The sequence below is a fragment of the Dromaius novaehollandiae genome, chromosome 1, assembly GCF_036370855.1.
Source record: "Dromaius novaehollandiae isolate bDroNov1 chromosome 1, bDroNov1.hap1, whole genome shotgun sequence".
In the NCBI taxonomy this organism is placed as follows: Eukaryota; Metazoa; Chordata; class Aves; order Casuariiformes; family Dromaiidae; genus Dromaius; species Dromaius novaehollandiae.
The window spans coordinates 71,808,021-71,827,883 of NC_088098.1; the positions used below are offsets into that span (position 1 = coordinate 71,808,021).

The 19,863-nt window shown below is 39.0% G+C and overlaps 1 protein-coding gene across 8 annotated transcripts in view; it reads left to right on the plus strand.

The window, feature by feature from the left end:
* RASSF8 (Ras association domain family member 8) overlaps positions 1-19,863 on the plus strand; it is an 88,713-nt gene that overhangs the window by 34,901 nt on the left and 33,949 nt on the right. For 5 of the 8 annotated variants that reach the window (XM_064516223.1, XM_064516229.1, XM_064516236.1 and 2 more), the window contains one exon: positions 6,221-6,317. The exons of 2 other annotated variants lie outside the window; for them this stretch is intronic. The gene's annotated coding sequence lies outside the window, so the exon portion shown is untranslated. Of the gene's footprint in view, positions 1-3,138; positions 3,253-6,220; positions 6,318-19,863 lie in introns of those variants that run through there. One more of the 8 variants, XM_064516248.1, reaches the window with a different exon arrangement.

A 19,863-nucleotide genomic window follows, 5' to 3' on the forward strand; every position in this document is an offset into this window, starting at 1 on the left:
GTTAGTGACAGGGAAGCTTTTTTTCCTGGTAGGAGCTAAATGACAATCCCAGATTTATCTTTATATGGGTCACTATGTAGCTGGTAAAGGGTAACTTTTTGATTAACGATGAAAAAATAATGAGGACCATGTGACAGATGCAGAAGGCCCCCCTAGCTTGCAGCACCCAATCTTCCTCACTGCCCTATCCAACACAAACATACCTTTAACCCCTACCTCAAGGCATTTACAAATCCATCTGTATTATGGATAGGATGGCAAATCTTTTGGATTGTGACCTCCAGGCTAAGAATTCATAGCTGTAGGTTCCATATGATGTCTGCGGTCTTTCAGAATTATCGTTACCTTGATGGAAACATAAGCTAGCGTCGTGTTTATCTCATTACCCTATAGAACTCACCAAAATGTTCTGACCTTGTTAAAACTACAAATGTGTCTCCTTGGAGATAATGACTCAGTCTTTTGAGATTACTGTTTCCATATTTTTTCCTTTATGGCTAATTGCTACTTAACTTCAACAAAGACAAAAGGGGCTTTCATTTAAAGATTTCCTGCTTGTAATCAAGGATTCTGCTTTCCTGTATTTAAACAAAAAAGACTTTTCAAAAGCCAGCTCTTTCCCCCCACCCCATGCCATTTCTCCATAATGTCTTTTTCACTTTCATAAACTGCTTTTTGTTTCTCGCGAACTTCCTCTTAAGGAATTAGTTTGGTTCACATAAATGGTGACATAGTTCTAGTCATCACTCACTAAACTGTAGAACAACCATGAAGAAAACAACACATGATTTAAGGTTAAAAAGAATTGTTACTATGCCACTCCTGTTTTCTTTTCATGTGAGTGAAGGTGTCATGGTTGCTTTAGAAATGTAAGTTTGAAAGAGACTGCCTGGGTTTGGTAGAAATTTCTTGTTCTTCCCCATTCTCCTTTTGTACTACAGACTACTGAGTAATAGAAAGTTAGGCCAGAAAGTTTTGGAAAGAACATCAGTGGGAACAGATCCTCCAAACTGACATTCTGCATTTTCATATTCTGTAAAGTGGTGACTGCCATATCAGCCTTATTCAATTTGCAGATACTGCTTTTTTGGTAATGCCATCATATATAAAATATCTAGTTAACTGTCTCTGGCTCTCCCTCTTTACATCATCTTCCTAGCACCCTTAAATTCCTTACACCTCCCTCCTGGCAAACATCTTTTTCTTTGCTGCGTAGACTCCAAGGTGTGATGTAAATAGCTGTTTGGGATAGACAAGAATCACAAACCTCTGCATTTGTCTTGAAGTGACATCTGAGGGTACAAGGATGGTTTCAAAAGCTGTTGCAAAAAAAGAGAATTGTTTACTTTGTCACTTTTTCTGTGCTTTTGAATTCTCAGTGTCTTATCCCCTTTCAGCCTACTGAGTAACTAAAAGTAATCTAAAAGTAACTTAATATCTTGCTTGTCCTATGTACTTCTGCTAATTAAAAAAGTATCTTTTTGACACAGCGCACTCAGCCTTAGACAGTAAATTGGACTGGATCTATATGAATAAATTCATTAAGGTTGGACACTTTTCTTGTTGACTAGACTGATTTCTCTCTTCCTGTATCTTTTTACATTTTAACATTAAAATGTCAGGGTCTCGTTCCACAAATAAGTAGTTAGGACTCCAGTCTACAAGGTTACAGCATGAAAACAAAGAAGTATTTTCCTCGGGATTTCTGTAGACTCCTTCCCCTCCCACCCCAAAATACATAAAAACATCTCCACTGAAATGTCTGGATTGAAGAAGAAAAGTCTTTTCCTCCAACAGAAGCTTGATTAATGGATTTATTGTTTGTACAGATTTTTGTCAGAAAGCCATATGGCTTGAGGAAAACAAAGAGGAAGTGGCTGATGTTGAGAATCAGATTTAATAGGGGTCCCTAAGGACAAAATGTGGCTCTTATCCTTACTCCTTCCCACTCAATTTGTGAGGGGTCTGAGAAGAGGTTTAGTGCTTCAGTGGAGCTAAAGCTAATACTGCTCTGTTTGGCTGGAGGCATCAGTCCCCACTGCTGGGTCACCATCGCAGCTCCTCAGTTCTCAGGTTAAAAATTGACTATTCTTTTCCTTTTGCGTAAAGTATTCTGGTGTAGTTAACAAGGAACACTAACCGAAATGTTTACTTCTAGTGCCTTGGCAGCTGATCGGTTTGCAATAGATGAAGACGGTACTAGCATCTTGAACGTGAGCTCTGATAGTCTGGGGTGAGGTGGTATTTCTTTCCTTCCCTCACCCTTCTCTCCTCTCTCTACTCCTCCCTCCCCCAGCAAAATTCGAGCATATATATGTCTCCAGATAAACTGAATCGCCATCTCTATCCTACGATCAGATTTATTTTCCTAATCTAACATATGTATGTGTGCCTGGATAAGTAACTGGGGCTCTACTACTGATGGTGTAATCTGGTTTGGTGGGCTAGATGAATGTTTGATTATTTGGTGAGTGAGCCTGAATAGAGAGTCAAAGGCAATGTTCTGTAATATAACTGCAGCAGCTGTGTTAAACGTCTTTAACAGGCTTCTCTTCCAGTGAAATTACAGCTTCTCTGCTGAGATGCATAAACTGACCAGAATTTGTTTCTATTCATTTCAGTGCTAAAATGAAATGTTCATGTGAACCATTACTAGTTGTTGATGGGTCCCCAGAAGAAATCACTTGAGTGGGATGGACAGATGGAGGGAGGGGGACATGGACTGCCAGAGTGGGATGGGGGGAGTGGGGGGGGGGGGAAGAGAAGGGGGAGGGAGACGAGGAAGGAGGGGGAGACAGATTGACTCTGACAATTCAGAACGGCTTTGTACAGCCTCATCTAAGCTATCATAATTAATTGTATTAATTGCATTTGATAGCAAGTGGGAAAGGAGTTTAGTACCCAGAGGGCAGTAATAAATGAACTCATGTTAAAGGCATATAGAGCTTTGAATTACACTCTATCTCTGTAATGCTACATGGTGTCACTTTGTAAAAACATTAAAAATGACTGTGCAGCTCACAATGGGGACCTAGTTTACTGCTGCATGCATGTTGGATGCTAAAAATCTCTTATTTCCTGTACTTAGCTGTTGGACGAGATGAACGGATATACCCAAAGCAGTTCTGGCTTCCGGAATGTGTGACAGCATTTGCATGAAAGGGAGTGCAGGAATCTGAAAAAAAGAACAAAATGGTCTTAAACAGTACCTGAACTGATTGCGGGGAGGAAGGAAGGAATAGACATAAACCTGTAAGTGTTCAGTTGGCAGAAAGCTGAATGTGCAGGTAGCTAAAAATAAGGCGCACACCCACCAAATTTGTATCTTGATAGCAGATGCCTTGAATAAACCAAACATTTAGGGGAGGGAGTGCTCTAGTTGCAAAGTGACAGAGTTAAGGGCTTTTTCATCACTGTAACACGTGATCTGTACTATATACCAAACCAGCTGGGGCCAATGTGGGTTGCCTTAGTGAACTCGCAGCGGCAGCATCCTCTTTCACTGAAAAATTTCCCTTATTTTCTGCCAGGAATATCCTGTTTCTAGCACCACTGTTGCTCCTCGGTGAAGTTATAAGAGATTTCCTCATGTCCTAGTTATGGAAGACAGATAATCAAAGAGCACAGCCAGTTTCTTTTCTTAAGTATCTGTATCAGGCTCTGCCCTTCCCAGAATCTTGCATAAGAAAATTCATGCTAGCACAGCTTGTTTTCCCAAAGTGAACATGAGCTGAGAGGACTGCAAAGCAATATTGCTTTGACTTCTGGCATACCAGTGCTTTGTGCAAGTGTGGTGGAAAGCATATTTGGTTCAGTATAAATACATCCACTGTCTAAAAGCTGTCTGGTTTAAAGCATCTACCATAAGTGCAGTTCTAAACTTGAAATTTGGAAGCTGAAATTCCATCCCTTGTCACTGGCAAAAGTACATGCCTCTGGACTGAAAGCAAGGCTGATTCAGAGAGCTGAAGTTAAATGCTTAAAATTGACGGTGGAAGTCTGTCTGCCCTCATGCCCTCCCATCTAAAGATACCCATTTTTTATACCCCTGTACTCAGTCTCCTTCTCTGCCTTCAATGATCCTGTTAAAATGAAAACAGTAATAAACCGAAGTTATTCTCCTGATTTTTTTAACCTTTTTCTCTACCAAAAATAAACATATATAAAGCCTGTTAATTTCTATGTGCTAATGAGGAAGCAGTCACTGCACTGGATGACTGGAAATGGGAGAGGGTAGCGATTTGTTGCAGGTTATGACCATGTTTGTGCATGTGTACTCACTCTCAGACTGAGGGAGTTTTCCACACTGATGTATGCTTTTCTGGGTTGAAGTTGTATGCAAGGGTAGGTTTGTAACTCTTCTATTCAACTCATTGTGAATCTTGAGCTTTATGGTAAGCAACTTTTTACATGCTGAAACGATGCTAATTAAGGTCTTCAGGTATTTGGCTCTTATCAATAGCTCATTCTGTTTCATTAGACCTTGTTTTTCCTCTCCTGTTGTTTTCTAAAACCCTTTGGCATTCTCGCTGCTACCATAACACTCCATTTTATTAGACATCTGTTTATGGCATTTATTGACTTTTGAGTTAGTAAACCACAAACACTTTAGTCCTATTGGATCAAAAAACTTTGATAATGAGCTTTGAGAGAAGATCATTGCTCTGCTTGCTCTCAGCCATCCATTCACAACAGTGATTTTCTTAGTTTAAAAGGGAAAAATGTTCCCATCCTATCCCCACCCCAGTCCTCACTTAAGTAAAAGAGTAAAACTGAGATGATACATGGCTGAGCTCCCTTGCGGAACTATAGATCTCTTGCATGGTCAGCCAGCAGTTAAGCAAACTGACAGTCGTCTTTTTTTCTTTTCTCTTCTGTTGCTGTGTGGTCCATCTACTCTTTGGTTCTGGTTGCTCTTGATGCCTGTAAATGCCTTTATAGGATATGAGAGGTATTTGACTCCAGCATCCATGGAGGAAGAGTGATGTTAAATGTTAAAGAAACACCAGTATGAGTATGTGGAGATTCTGCATTTAATGAATATAGCTTTGCAAATGAAAGCTAAGGAATCAGACTGTGGTGCTGAAAATAATTTCCTATGTACCTTAATGTCTCCTGCTCCTAGGCATCCGATTTTGAAGTCTTTTGTTGAAATGATAGAAATAACTACCCTCATAAGTGTTTAATGTATAGTGCTTGTGATGCAATATTTTACAACTGGCCAGTCCTTCTTAGATCTTTAAGAAGTTTTATTTTCTGGCCCCTTATGTCATGCTTACACTGGAGTTGCTTACTGAATCTCTTCATATTGCTCTGGCAGGTATTAGGAGGAAAAACAGTTTGCCTTGTCAAAATTCAGTGACTGACAATAGTGGAAGAGGAGAGACTGAAAGCCTAGAGGAAACTTTTCTTAATTCAGAGCTTTTCTTCGGCACTGCTGTCAAACTGCAAAGCTTCCATTTAGTGTTAAGCAGAATAGATGTGTTCTATTAAAGTACTCTTCAGAAAGTGTTTGGCAAAGGTTTAAAAATAGCCACTTTTCACATGTTATGCTTGACTATGACGATGGTATTAGGCAGTGTTTGTAAGTTTGGCATGAACATGGTGTTGAGCGTCATCGTAGTAAGCATCCCTTCCAGGCTGATTAACATTAGGCTCAACTTTAAACCAGCCATTTGTGATATGTTACCCTTTGCTTAGCTCCTGTTTGATTCTCTGTGTGCGTTGGACATGATTCACCACTACAAGAGAGTAATTCTAGAGGACTTGGAGGTTTTTTTTACATCTGGAACACTTTCAGTTTAAGGATTATTTTCTTTATAAAGAAAACTAGGAAAGAAGCTTGTGAAATAATCTTAGGTCTTTAGAATTTAGTGGTGGTAGATGCTCGTGACTACCTAATAGCACTTAGTTTTTCATAATGTTCTGGAAGGCTGTTCAAATACTGTTTATCCCATTTAGTTATTTATAGCAGGAAAATGTCACACCAACTATAAGATGTAGCAAGTTAAGTACTGTATTCCACATTTTTTTAAGCTCAGTATTTAAAAAAAAAAAAAAAAAAAAAGCTTGTATGTAGTTGGGTGTATATGTGTATCTACACCTCCTAACTGGACACTAGATTTTCAAAAGCTTTAAAGGAGGGGAGAGGAAATATGATTTTACTCTCACCAAGGCAGTTTTACTAACATATGAATATTTCATCTTTTTTTTTTTCTAGCAACTCACCTTCTCAGCAGAGTTGGTGCTTTTATCTGGAGTAGAAGACTGTGCTAAGCCCACCGCACAATTGCATTCCTGTCTCTCTCCACCTGCAGGTATGAAGTTATGACAACTTTCAAATAAGAATTTTTCTTTTCCCTCCTGAAACTATTTGTACATACAGCATGAAAAGAACTATAGAGCTTTAAAAAAAATCCCATAAATATACATGAAATATATAAATGAGTATCATGTATATGTGTATGGCCCCTCTAGCTGTATGACAGGGAGACCTAAGGCTAACTTGCTACAAGGGAATGTGCCCTCTGTGGGAGTAGACTCTTTAGTTGATGGGCTCTTCTAGTTGTCAGACCTTGGGCAGGAGCACTCTGCCTGCACCGCCTATTTGGTGACTTGCAGATCAAGTCATCAGCCATGGCTGGCACATGAAGGCAAAAGAAGAGAAGGAGCTCTTGCTAAACTGAAAATATGAGAACTGCAAGTCCAGGTATAGGAAAGCCAGTTATGTAATGTCATGCTTATAGCAAAGACTAGCTAAATTTGGTATTAGGGATGTAATATATCCAGCTCGATTAAACCTTACCAACTAGCTTGAAATCACATTGAATATGTTCTGTATGTGTCTGTGGCCCTGGGTGTGTGCCCTGTGCTTGAAGCCTGTTCTGCCATGTTTACTCTCACATGGGTTCCAGAATGAGTTTTGGGATTGTATGCTGCAGCTGCCTCTCTGATTATGCTAGAGATGTGCTCTGAGCAGGGGGCCTCGATCTTCTTTGTGATCGATTTGGCAGAGTTCTTGACTCTGTGGAGTCTTTACTCCCTTTGGGGAGGGAGATATCTTTTTTTTTTTCTCTTTTTTGCAGAAGTACTATAACTGTGTGTGTAGGGGAAAAGAAAACCACTGCAGTGCAACTGTTTTCTGTTCTTAACGTGAATGTGCATTTAAAACACAGTGCTCAGCATAAGGAGGCATCTTCAGTTTGGAAACTGGTTCTTGTCAGGAAAAAATATATTATCTGCTACTGTTAAGTTTCCTTGACGTCTCTTCTCAGACGTTGCCAATGTTGCTAGTTTTTGGTGTGTTGGAGAGAATTTTGAATTACATACTGTAAAAATACATAGAGTTAGATGATGCACTGATATGACTTTTCATATAGCTTTTATTTTCAAAACCTGTATTTTATGATACAAATAAAATTGGTGAAGCAAGTGAGGAAGACTCTCTTCAAATGTGTTCTGGAGCCTATGAATTGAATGCAATTTTTTCTCTACATTGTCATGGTATACAGGGCCTTGCTTAAAGCTAAACTGTGTTCCGTATGTATGTCAATTTTTAAGTGGTAGGCTACTATACCAGCCACATCCCTTCCAGTGCTTTTTATGTATAGCATACCACTGTACTGCAAATACAGTATTTCGTAATAGCATTCTTCTCATGATTCAAGAAGCTGAGGAACCGGTATAATAGACTATAGTGAAATTCTCTGGCCAATTACTGAAAAGGTAGTTTGTCTAATGTTTTAATTCTGTGCATCTGAAGTAGAGGCAGACACAGTGTACTTTGTCTTTTCCATAGTAAAAAAGCTGCTATACATTTATCATTGGTGTTTCTTCCAGCCTTGTAAAGATAGGTGGTAATATTGCATGACTGAAAGATACTTGCTTCCGTTGTCCTTAATATGGTGTTACTGTTAAGCAGTAAAAATATATATATATACACCTACATGTGCCCGTGTGCCTACATACACATATAATTATATATACACACACTCCAAGAGAGCCTATGTGTGTATATATATGTATGTGTGTATACATAGTACTTAATTCAAAAGGTGTACACACAGACACACACACAGACACACACACACACACACACGTATGTTTTCTTGGAACCTAGCTTTAGACTGCCACTGTCTTAAGTTGTCTTGCACTTGGAGGTCTTTTGTCTGTTTATTAGATTTTTCAGTCCTACATTATCTCTTTTATATGAATCAGTTAGTCTTAAAACAGACAACTCCAGAGTGTCATCTGCTGCCGCAACCAATACAACATATTCTTGCTGAAGAATATGATTCTATGTAGCAAACTAGTACCAGCAATGAAGATAATCCCATTGAGTGAACCAGCATGCAGAGTTTAGGAAGATACAGGTCTCTTACTTTTTCCAGGTGGCATTTAGCCAGATCATATATGTATGTTAACCTGTAACTCCAGGAAACTGAGAAGGTGGTGGTATTGAATCATGTTTTCTTTTGCCAAGTTAAAAACATTTAAGTACTTGTTGTGACTACTACTTAAGTAAATTCCTTTCAGTGGAGCAAGTCCGCAGCTAGGTGCTAGGTGACTGGAATGGCACTTCTTTATTATTTGTCACTTTGAAATTAGCCATGCAGGCTACACTCTTGAGAACATTTTATTGTACCAGAAGAGAAATTATGTGCCTGCAGAAAATTCATCAAAGTGGTGCTTAACTCTTTACATGTGAGGACAGACACCTATTTACCTTGACTTGTTCTGAATAAACCAATTTCTTTTCCTCATAAGCACCTCTAATATATTACCATTATGTGAGTTCAGCTTGTGGCCCATTGTGAGGTGCAAGACAAAGGGTCAGCCTCTATGATGTGGTTTGTTAAAGCACTTGTCCCCAGCTGAAATCTTGGGGTCATAATGGAGCTGTGAAAATAGCAGCTTGCTTAGTGGCAGTTAACGAATAAAGTAAATGTTAGAAGATACTATAAAGGAACAGAAAACAGCACAAAATATCATTATACCTCTGTATAAATGTGGTTTGTGCATCTTGGACAGTTTGCAGCCTAGTTCCCTCATCTTTGAGAGAACCTAGTAGAACTGGAAAATGAGTGGAGCACGATGAGGAGGTTGGGAGACATGAGTGACTTAGCAAGCTAGGACTTTGCAGTCTAAAAGAGAGAGAGCTTAATGTAGGGGAAGAGGAGGGAAGCCTACAGAGTTACGAATGCAGTTCAGAAGGTGGATGGGGCTCACTTTATTCACTCTTGCAGCACACAAATTAGGACATCAAATGAGGGTAATAGAAGCCTAGTTCAGAACGAACAAAAGGAGAAAACTCTTCACGCTACAGGCAGTAGATCTGTGGAACTCTTTGCCAAGGAGCCATGCAGAATAGAAGAGAAACCCATCTGAGGCTAGTAAATAGAAGTCACATCTGCAAGTCTGCAAGGCAAGAGTAGTGGGAAGCCAACAGCATGTTCTGGAGAACTGTAAAGTATTCTTTCCATGTTTTTGTTCTTCTGTAGGTATCTGCTTGTGACTCCTGGTTTGTCTTGTTTTTGCTGGTTAAGAATTTTAATGTCTAACTTCTTGTCTTCTGGTTTATTGAGGCAAGGTCTCAGCCTTTGCCACATCATCTTTCAAAGTTGCTGGTCCCTGTCCCATGTTCCTCTGAGGGGGCACTACACTTCCAGCTTATGCTGTTCCTTCATGCAATTCACATAAGACAGCTCTCTTCCTCCTTGTGCTGAGGTTTCTAGTGATGCAAACAGTTATCTTTTGAATGTTGTAGTCAGATGGTTGCGGTTGCTTTCTAACTGCTTACTAGCAAAAGTAAGCTGCTGCTATTCAGAAGAAATGTGTTCCTTATCCTTCATCTAGGCCTTTTTTTTTTTTTTAATATCATCAGATCATGAAAATCTTAGAAAGTCACCTTCAAGGGTGATTAATTTCCTTATCAGGTCTTCACAAAGATCTGCCCTGCAAAGCTGGCACCAGTGACCTGCTTGCAGAATGACTAATCCCTTTTGGAAACAGGTTAATGGGCTGGATGAACATTTGGTCTTGGTCCGGTGTGCCTGTTTTTATGATCTTCAGGTGCTGTAGATTCACTGCGAAATTGTCTTTACTGCTTTGCAAGGAAGTGGTTCAAGACAAGGTCTCTTCGGTGAACAGTAGGTGGTCTGAGACCTCTGTGCTTCTCCATAAAACTTTTTCTTTCGTAAATTAGAATTTTGGTCACATGTCTAGCTGATTTCAAGACAGAATGCTGCGTCTATCACAAGAGTCTAAAATACAGTTGTCAAAACCTTTGTTTTGAGTGGCATCTCAGAGACCACCTATAGCATGCTACTGGTTCATCTGAGTAGTGATTCTTTACTTGGTCAGGAGCCTGCTCCTTGTATTGGCAGTGAAGCTTTCTTGAACAGCCTTTTCCTTTCCTTTTTCATGACCTACAGAAGTTCTGTACCTGGTTATCCCCTGTGTGTGATCTTCCAATGCAGAAAAGGAGGTATTACATTCTCTTGAACATTTGAGAAGAAACAAAATAGATTTTGTTGTGACCTCACCAAATGAGCATTCAAACTTCACCAGTATCCACCAGCTGATTAACTGTTCGAGTGTTTGGGGGCCTGTGTTGTGTGAAAGTATATGAAGTAGATGTCTCAGACCCTTCTGAATTAAGAGATGCTTTTCCTATTGGCTGGACTCAAACCCAGGTGTAGGCCCTTCTAGAGCCATATTGCTATGTAAGCAGGGTGAAATTTAGCTTTCATTTGAAGGTCCCAGTTTGTGAGCCAGAAAATACCTCATTGCAACATAAGGAACATGTTGCCACACTTTTTTTTTTTTTTGACGTTTTGTTTTTTTCTGTCTGCTGATAGTATTTGCTAAAAAGAAATGGGGCAAGTTACCAGGTACTCTACAGAAGGATATCTGGTGCAGAGAGATTTTCTGACATTGCAGAAAGTTCTGGTTGATATGAGAAATAATCTCAAAGGAAATGTGCTGCCTCTCACATTTTCATTGTTTCTCTTACGTGTCTCAACTTGCAATGTATACACCGTTCTTATCCTGCCTTTGGGTTGAGTCAGTACAGAAAAGGAAAAACTGAGATTGTTTTGACAATGCTATCATTTCAATTCTTGAATTTTGTTTTATTCTTTGGATTACAAGAAATGCTTTTCAGCTCTTTTGTCTCACCATTCCCTTCCCTTCCCCACTGCAGTTGAACAGGATGCAATGTACCTCTTGTTCCCTAACTAAGAGTTGCAGCTTTTTAACGACCTTGTACTTGTGCAGGCTGGTGAGATAGTGTAGCTGAAGTTGAAGATACCATGATATATGCATCTGCTTTTTTTTTTTCTTTTCCTCACTTGTTTACTTTCTTATTACTTGTAGCTTCTTGTTTTCCAATTTAAGGGTTTTTCTCCTTTGTCTTGTCCTGTATAAATTTGTCTTTATGTGCAACTCAGGGGTTGTACATGCACATCTAAATGGTTTGTTTACATTTGTGACACCTGGCCTTCAAACCCTCTGAGTGCATGTAAAGTTGAGTAATATGACCACGTTTCTGAGGAAATATACTGGATTTATGATTAAAAGTTTCTGCCAGTACTTTTTCAGAATTGGGATTCATCATTTTCTTGCCAACCATGGGCAAAATGGAAACAGAATGTAAGTTGAGACTGTGTCCGGAACAAGGACAGAAGTATGGATAATAAACGTGTGTGCATGGTGCATGGGAATGGTACTTACATACAGAGACAGGGAAGCCTAGCTTTTCTGCTTCAGAAATGTTTGATTCATTCTTTACTATTTAGGACACAGGTCACTTGAGTCTAAGCCCCTGCTGTTGCAAGCAAATCATTTCAGTCTTGTTTGTGAATTCATTGAGCTTTGTCTTATGAATAGCTAGGTTTGTGTGTGCTCACCACGCCACTTTCTAGGTAGGCTTTCTTTTCAGGACCAAAAAAAATTTTTGTTCAAAAAGTGGGTTAAAAAAAAAAAAACCTTAAAACACTTCAACTTTTACGTTTCATTCCAGGCTTTCCCTTCAATTTGAACTATTAGTAAGGAAGGGAAGGATTAGATTGCCAGAACTTGCTGTGTTATATTTTCGTTTGATAGATCAGTAGTGAGCACACTTCCAGTTACAGGGGATGAAGTTCAAGCTCTCTCCCTTGCTAGAGAGCATATGAATCCACATTTCTACCACAAATGGACTACAGAGATTTCGAAGGTGAATCTCCTCAGTTTGGTGGATTGAGATGGTTTGCTTCTCTGTCCCATGACCGACTTATCTCTGGGAGACTTCTGCAAGTCAGGTCCCTGCTGCAGCAAACACTTCATTGTGCAGATGAAATAGGAGGCTGTCTGGAACTGTTTTACTCAGAAGATCCTGTAACCCTGATGATTAGGATGGTTTCTTAGGGCATGGGGGATCCTTATCTCATTTTTCCAGATAAAGATCCCTTAAACCAGGGCATTGGCAAGGGAGTGGTATATGCACGTTTGCACTTATGGTATTTCACTAAACAAAGAAGTCTAGCTCTAGCACAGTTATTTGTTCTAAAGTCATAACGTAATTATGACATTTATTTATAATTTTATTTCAATTCTGCTCTGATTTGGAGTAAGGTCTTATTTTAAAGATGTTCGAAGCCAAATTCTTGGTCTCGAGAGGCGTTACGTGCATGCTTAATTTTTCCCTGTGAATCTATTAGTATGTACAAAGTTAAGCATGTGTTCAAGCCTCTTTAGGCTCAGGGCTCTGTCTTTGTATTCATGAGTGGAAAATAGTGTCTTGTAAACCATGATGATCTCCATAGATTATGCAGAAAACACTGGGAAGTAATGTCTTTGGGAATGAGAAAACAATTCTGATCCAAAGAATGGCTGAACCAGTTTCTTTCTGTGCCTGGGGCAGAGGGAAGGAAACACTTCCCAATATACAGAGAATCCCCCGTGTTCGTGCATAGGCTAGTATGACTGCTTGTGTTTCCTGGCTTGCGAATTAGACGCTTACTGTTCTGAACATCTGTTGTACAAGTACTTGGTTTCTTCTATTAGATGAGTTGAAACACCTGATCAGTCCAAGGGCTTTTCTGATGAAACTGCTAGAAAAAATAATGCTGTGCTAAGCTTACAGTGACTGATGACTCTGTGGGCAAGAATGAGCGAAATCTGAGTGAGTACTCAAAGAGAAAATAAGTGAACGTGTTTTGTCACCGTATTCAAGAACCTTACTTGCAAAGTATACATTCCAACACTGTTACCTCTCTAATAACTCTACTTAATTTATGAAAAGGATAGCTTTGACAGGACTTGAAGAGCAACTACTGTTAATGGCTTCCCTGTAAAACAAACAAAAAATTGCTTAGGCTATTGACTCTGATCAAATAATTATATAAACATCAGAAGACTTGCATCATCAGAAACAGATGTACTGTCAGGGAGCTGAAATGTATTGTACTACTGAGGGTCCTACTGAGGGCAGATGTCAGGGAGAAGCTTATTTACTATTTTGAAGCTTCTTCCATCTATTTTAGATATACTTGGAAATACTCACTGTACTTTTTGATACAGAAGCAAAAGCTTTATTCTAACTTAGTGTGTCAGCTGGTATGACCTTGGCATTTCAGTGTAACCAACAATACTGTTTCTTCAGATAAGACCTCTTGGAAAAATGGGGATTGTTCAGTTGCTGGGAGGTGGGAAACTGCAGCAATGGCTTGTTTCCTAGCTAGCTGTAAAAACAGATGTCTGCAGCTTGTGTGGCTTGTGCTTCTCTTCCCCTCCGCAGGACAGCGCTCTTCACCACTTTCTTCGAGACAAAAGTCATGATATAAAAGTGAGTGCAAGAACTATTAGATAAATGAAACTAAGAAGAGAGAGAGTATAAGCTTGTGGTGTGGCTTGGTTCGCCACTCACTCTTCCTTAGGCTCTGTAGTTTTCATGACTTCACCCTTAACACGGCTCAGGTACTGAAGTTTTGAACGTACTTCTCCATTGGCTGAAAGCAATCTGTCAGTCCATGTCTAAAGCATGCGTGGGTTATGTTCTACCATGCCACATGTTAGTGGATGTGTTTACCGATGACTTGCAAATCAGTACGCATTTGCATGCTCTTGCTCAGCTTATTTCTTTGAATGTTGGTTGGAAAACTCTGTTCTAGCATTCTGGGTTTTTATGGTAGTTAATACCCTCTAACTTCCAATCAATTTTTTTCTTTTTTTGCTTTGCTTTTAAAGAGTAAAGGCCAAAAAAAAATATTTGAAATACCTCTGCTAACGTAGTTTTTGATGAATATGTATAAAGAAAACTTTTTGGTTATATTTAAGACTACTTTGCATCTTGCTATAGAAATCTACTTCAGAATTTGGTGGGGAAAAAAAGTCATATTTCTTAGTTTATTTTAGGTCTTAAAGACTAATGACATTGTAGCCAAAAGTACAATGGTTTTATTAAAAGAAAACAAAAGAAAAAAGGACATCAGAAGTGTACTGTGTAGTTGACAGTCTCTAATTTAATCTCTAGGATTCTCTCAAACTTTTTTTTTTTACCAGTTTTTGAGAGGGTTGAAAGGGTTTTTGCCATCTTCATAGTCAAAGTACTTTATGGTCTCTTCCCTGAAGCATAGCTTTGCAAAATGTAAAACTTGCTGTGAATGCAGGGGACTGCTGGAAAAGTAATTTATAAGTAGCAGTAGTTTCCATCTCACATCTCGTGTGGCCTGAGATAGGTAAAGATAGGATTTTCATGAGTAATACATGGAACTTTACATTTTCAATTCCATACTGGCTATATAAATCTTACCCTGTGTGCAGGTGATGTGAAAGCTGTGATTGAACTGGAAGAACAACTTTACCTAGAAGATAGAGGTGGTAATGCAGTTTTACAGCAGAATCTCAAATGCCTTTACTTTCCTGGGAGATGTATCAAAAGTTGATACAGAATTGCTTAAATCATCAACTTTTCTTTGCTACTTCAGTCCCAGTAACATGTTATGGAAGTGCATTACAGGAGGAAAAAAAATGTTTTTTTAAATAATATGCAAAGTGACCTGTATGTCATATTCTATCACAAATGGTTTAGATTCTCTTTTTACTGTGACATGCAAAGTCTGTTCTGTTAATTGGTGATTCTGAATTGAACCCATTAAATTTTGTTCCTGATCTCAGAACAGCGAGAAGTACTACTTCACTAAAAGAACAGAAGGTTTAGGGAACATCTAAAAAACTTTGCAGCAAGTCCAGTGGGTTTGGATTTAGTGACTCTGGTTAAGTCTTTGTAATTCTGTGTGTGTAATTCTCTTCTCTACCCTTGCCTTTCTAGAGAGAATTTTTTTTCTTCACACAGATCTGTGTGACATGCATAGCATTGGTAAAGTTTGTTCTCGAGCTGCAGTAGACACCTGTGCAAGGAGTTAAATGGTTATATAGGCGTGTGAAAGCATACGTTATAATGGCAAAACATTTTCCCAGGTATATTAGCAACAGATTACCTTGTAAGTTTGTGCAGAAATTTAAGAGTATTTAGATCAAGTGTTTTAATAGTCAAATGGCTGTGATACCCACTCACTTGAAAGTTTGTAGGAATGTTTAAGATTTTTTTTTTTTTTGGAAAGAAAAAAAAAAGTAGCATTAGTTCCCCATAAGGATTGTTTCTAAAACTGCCATGTGCCTTTCTTTATGAAAGCATGGTGCTAAACTATAGATTGAGCTGTGTATTTGTCTTCATACGCTTGGGCAAACTCTTAGGCTGAATTCACTAGCAGAGTTTGAGTGCTGCAGTGTTCACAGTTTAGTTTGGCTTTCACTATGTTCATTTCACTATTTAACAAAACTTGCATGTCCCGAAATACTTCATCCCACACTCTACACCAGCTGACATCTGACTTTTGGCCTACTTGGATTAATTCCTCTAGTAAGGCAGAGGATGTTGTGCTTGTTTGACAGTTTCGATGATATACAGCATTGGCAGTGATATATGCTAAAGTGAATTTGAATTGACTTAGGGTTTCCTATCTCTAATCTTTACATTGTGCTTTAGTGCTTCACTTTTTGTTTAGCTTTCATCTGCAGTAATGGGCAAATACTTGTGCATAATTAGTAATTACTGCCTGTTAGCTGATATTTTTCTTGTCATGTAAGTGATTTTGGTGTTGGTTGTTCTGGAGGGGCAGGATTTTTTGTCTTTGTTTTGTTTTTGTTTTGCCTGGGAGGGAGGCTACCTAATACTAAGACTGTAGGTTAACTGCTGCAAGAGACTTCCTGTAGTCCGTATTCAGGTGTAGTCTTAGGGCAATTTAACAATCTTGGTGCACGAAGTTCAGGGCACAACTTAACTAGTGCAGTTTTAGTCTCTTTTCACGTGTTCTTGCAGTGAGCTGGCACTAATGCTGCAGGACATAAGTAGGTTAAGAAAGTTCTGTGCAGATTTCATAAGCTGTGTTAACAAAAATTTCTTCATGCTGGGCTATTGCAGAAGTTTTAAGGTGAATCCATTTGTGTTTCAGTGAGTGTGGAAATGGCATAATTCTGCTGTAGACTCCTGCAGTTTGGTGAGAATGCGAGTGCTTCCTGCTGCAATTTGGGCCAAAGCAATACCCTTGGCATTTCTGTCTGACAGGCAGCTTCAAGGTTAAAACTAACCATAGATTAGATAACTAGGGTTGGGCTTCAATGTTAAGTCCTCTTTCACTAAGAACATGAAGGGCAACTTGACCTCTGACAAACTATTAAGAAAGAAAGAAAGAAAAAAAAAAAGACTCTAGGGTCTTAACAGAAACTACCAATTATACTATACTGAGCTGTAGTGCCAGAAGCTACATTTCCTCTCATCTTGCAACATCACAAGAAGTGTCAGCAGAAGAAAAAAATCCTGATAGTTATCTGTTAGCATAACAGAACCGAAGGGTTAGCTGTTCTGCCTGCTCCCTGGCTACTGAAATAAAAAATTAATAATAGAGTTTCTTGGTGATTATTCATTTGAGCTCTTAATAAGCCTTCAGCCTTATTTGATCCACAACTTAAAAGGTGCTTCAAGTAAGATAAACATTGACTGTTTATTGAATTCTGTGGTTCATATGCATGTGTTTGTTATTAAGCTGTCCTTGTATGTTGACAGGCAAGAAAGAATTGTAGTAATTTAAGGTTGAAGGAACTTCTGGGGTTGGACTAAATGATCCAGCACTTCTCAAAAATGTGTCCTAAAATGAAACTGATGCACTGTTTTGCTTTGGGGTGTTTTCTCTTTCAAATCTGCTGACCCTGTGGTATATCAAAATATCAAAAATTTAAGATCCTCAATGAATTAACTTCCTAGCTGAATGTTCAGTGTGAAGGTATGTCTGTCCTCAGGTTGCTTTTTTCCTCCCTTGGGTTAGTGCTTTCAGAATGTTAAATGATTGGGGTTTGTATAGAAGTATAATTTTCATTGAATAACTCACACAGATATACATCTGATCCTGTGTTATTTGTGGTGATATCATACAAGAGACCCTGATGCACACTGTTCTCTCTATACTTTGGCAAAACACGTTATTGTTAGGTTCCTGAGTTCTGATCTTTGCAGCCAGTACTGTGTGTGCATTTTTATGAAAAGGCTTTTTGATGGAAAATGTGTGAGTAGTATTAGGAACTGAAGATTGCTCCATACCGTGAGAGTATCCTTAATTACCAGGTTTATAGAGTTAAGATTCCTCTTTCTTTTTTCCAGAGTCCCATGTACATCACTTCCTTGGCCGTGTAATGCCTCAGCAAGAGCCCTCATCTAACATAGCTACTTATCTGTGAATGAAAGATGGGTTTTGAGGCTCTTCCAAAAAGGAAGTCTAGAACCCAATTCTCCCACTTCTGGGATAAATGCTGTAAGTTACCACATAGAATCTCTTCCTTCTTCTTGGGTCCAGTATTCAAACCCAAAGGAAAGAGTTAAGTACTGGAAGCCAGGAGGACTCTGAGCTGTCAATCTGTTTTACACAGAGCAGCTCCCCCCGCACCTTGCCTAGCCTGAGTTAAGAGTCTAAATGCAGAAGAGAGGTATGCTTGGAGATGCAGCCATCTCTTGGGGATCCATGACTGCCCCTGCGTATTTACCTTCCTCCTTTCACTTCACCAAGTAGGAAGCTTTGGTGCTTCAGGCTCTATGAAGTCCATTCCTGGAGCCCAGAATGAACATGTACCAGTGGCCAGCAGTGCCTGTAAGGAAGTCTTGTTCTTGGTCTGTCTTTACCACAGAATAAAATCTTGCAGAGTTACTTCCAGTTTTATGCTATTCGTTGCTGTCTAAAATACTACTTCATAAAGCTTTCCTTGTCTGTTCAGGAAGTCAAAAAGTAGTATTGGTTGCAGCTTGGTTTCAGGCCTGAAACCATGCTACTCAAATATCTGTTCTGACACTGTTACTCCAAATAATATTTTTAAAACTGCTCATGCAGCAATATATTTATGTTCTGATGCAAAGTTAAGAATTCCCCATTTGCTTTTGCATTTATGACATAACGTATGAGGGGTGATGGCATGTGGAAGAAAGCGTTAGAACTGAAATAAGGCTAACATCTGATCTTTTTCCTGCAGGTTTTTGTTGAGTGCTTATCTTCTCAAAGTATGTTTTGACAGAGTACAGCAGTTATTGTGAGGCTGACAGTGGATTACAATATTGTTTGTTTAGGATTCAGAAGCCTAGGATTAGATTGCTTCTTGTCAGCAAAGTGCAGGACATACCACATGATGTTTGCACATGGAAACGGTATGACCCCAGGCCTAGCAGTGGAATTCAGAAGAAGTGATAGTGTTCTCTTGCTTTTTATTTCTGTGGTAAGAGGCCTGAGACTGCATGAGTACTGCTTTATGCTGCAGTTGAACATGTATTAACTTTGTGAAAGCACAAATGTCGGTAAGAGTTTGGAAGTATTGTACTCTGTCCCTGCATGTACTTAGTATTAAAGCAGTCCTAAAGCGAGAAAGTATAGTTACCAATTTTGAAAACTCTCAAGTTTGGCTAGTTCTGCCTAAATGTTTCATCTTACTGTATCTGGGATCCCACTGAGCTTTTATAAGCAGAAGCTCTGGCAATAGTTGAACAAGTAGGGCTTCATCTTCAAAGTTGTTTTTAATTAAAGGCTTTCTCCTCTGTGGACTACTCCCACATAGAGTGTTGGAAACTCTTAAGTTTCCACGCATAGAATTTTTCGTTATTCCCTTGGGAGGATGAAAGGGGCAACAGACTTGACCACCTACAAAAGATGCAGATGTTGCAGTGAAAGCAACCACTTCCTCTCCAGTCAGAGACTGAGAATGAAAATGAGAGCTGAAAGTTTGGATTGTATTTATTTTCTTGCAGTCCATATGCAGCATGATTTTATTTTACTGTATAGAAAAATCCAAATTGCTAGTACTATTGACCACACTGGTTGTGCAGGATTTCTCAGGCAATGGTAATAGTTGTTCTAGGTCAAAGTTTAGGCTGGTCAGTTGCACTCGAATTCAGGTCATGATGAAAACACTAAAGGTGATTTAGAGCTTTGTGACTTTAGCTTAGGAGAATGGATTTTCCATTCGGAAGAGAGGTTTAATCCTTTCTTTTCAAAATGTTGTTGAACTATCTTGCTTCTAAAAGCAAAATCAGGAAAACCTGTCAAAATCGTATTACTCCTCCATTTTGCACGTTAAAACAAGAAAACTTGATATGCAACTGCACTAGAGATGTTCCAACCACAGAATGTTAAACTGTTCCCAAGATTGCTAATCCCTAATATATTTAGAGGAACAGGTTCCTCCTTTCGATAAAGACACTCAGAAGTACATGGGGAATTTGGACATTGGCATTTAATACAGCTCTTCAATTTGCCCATACCAAAAAAAAAAATCTTACTTTGTTCT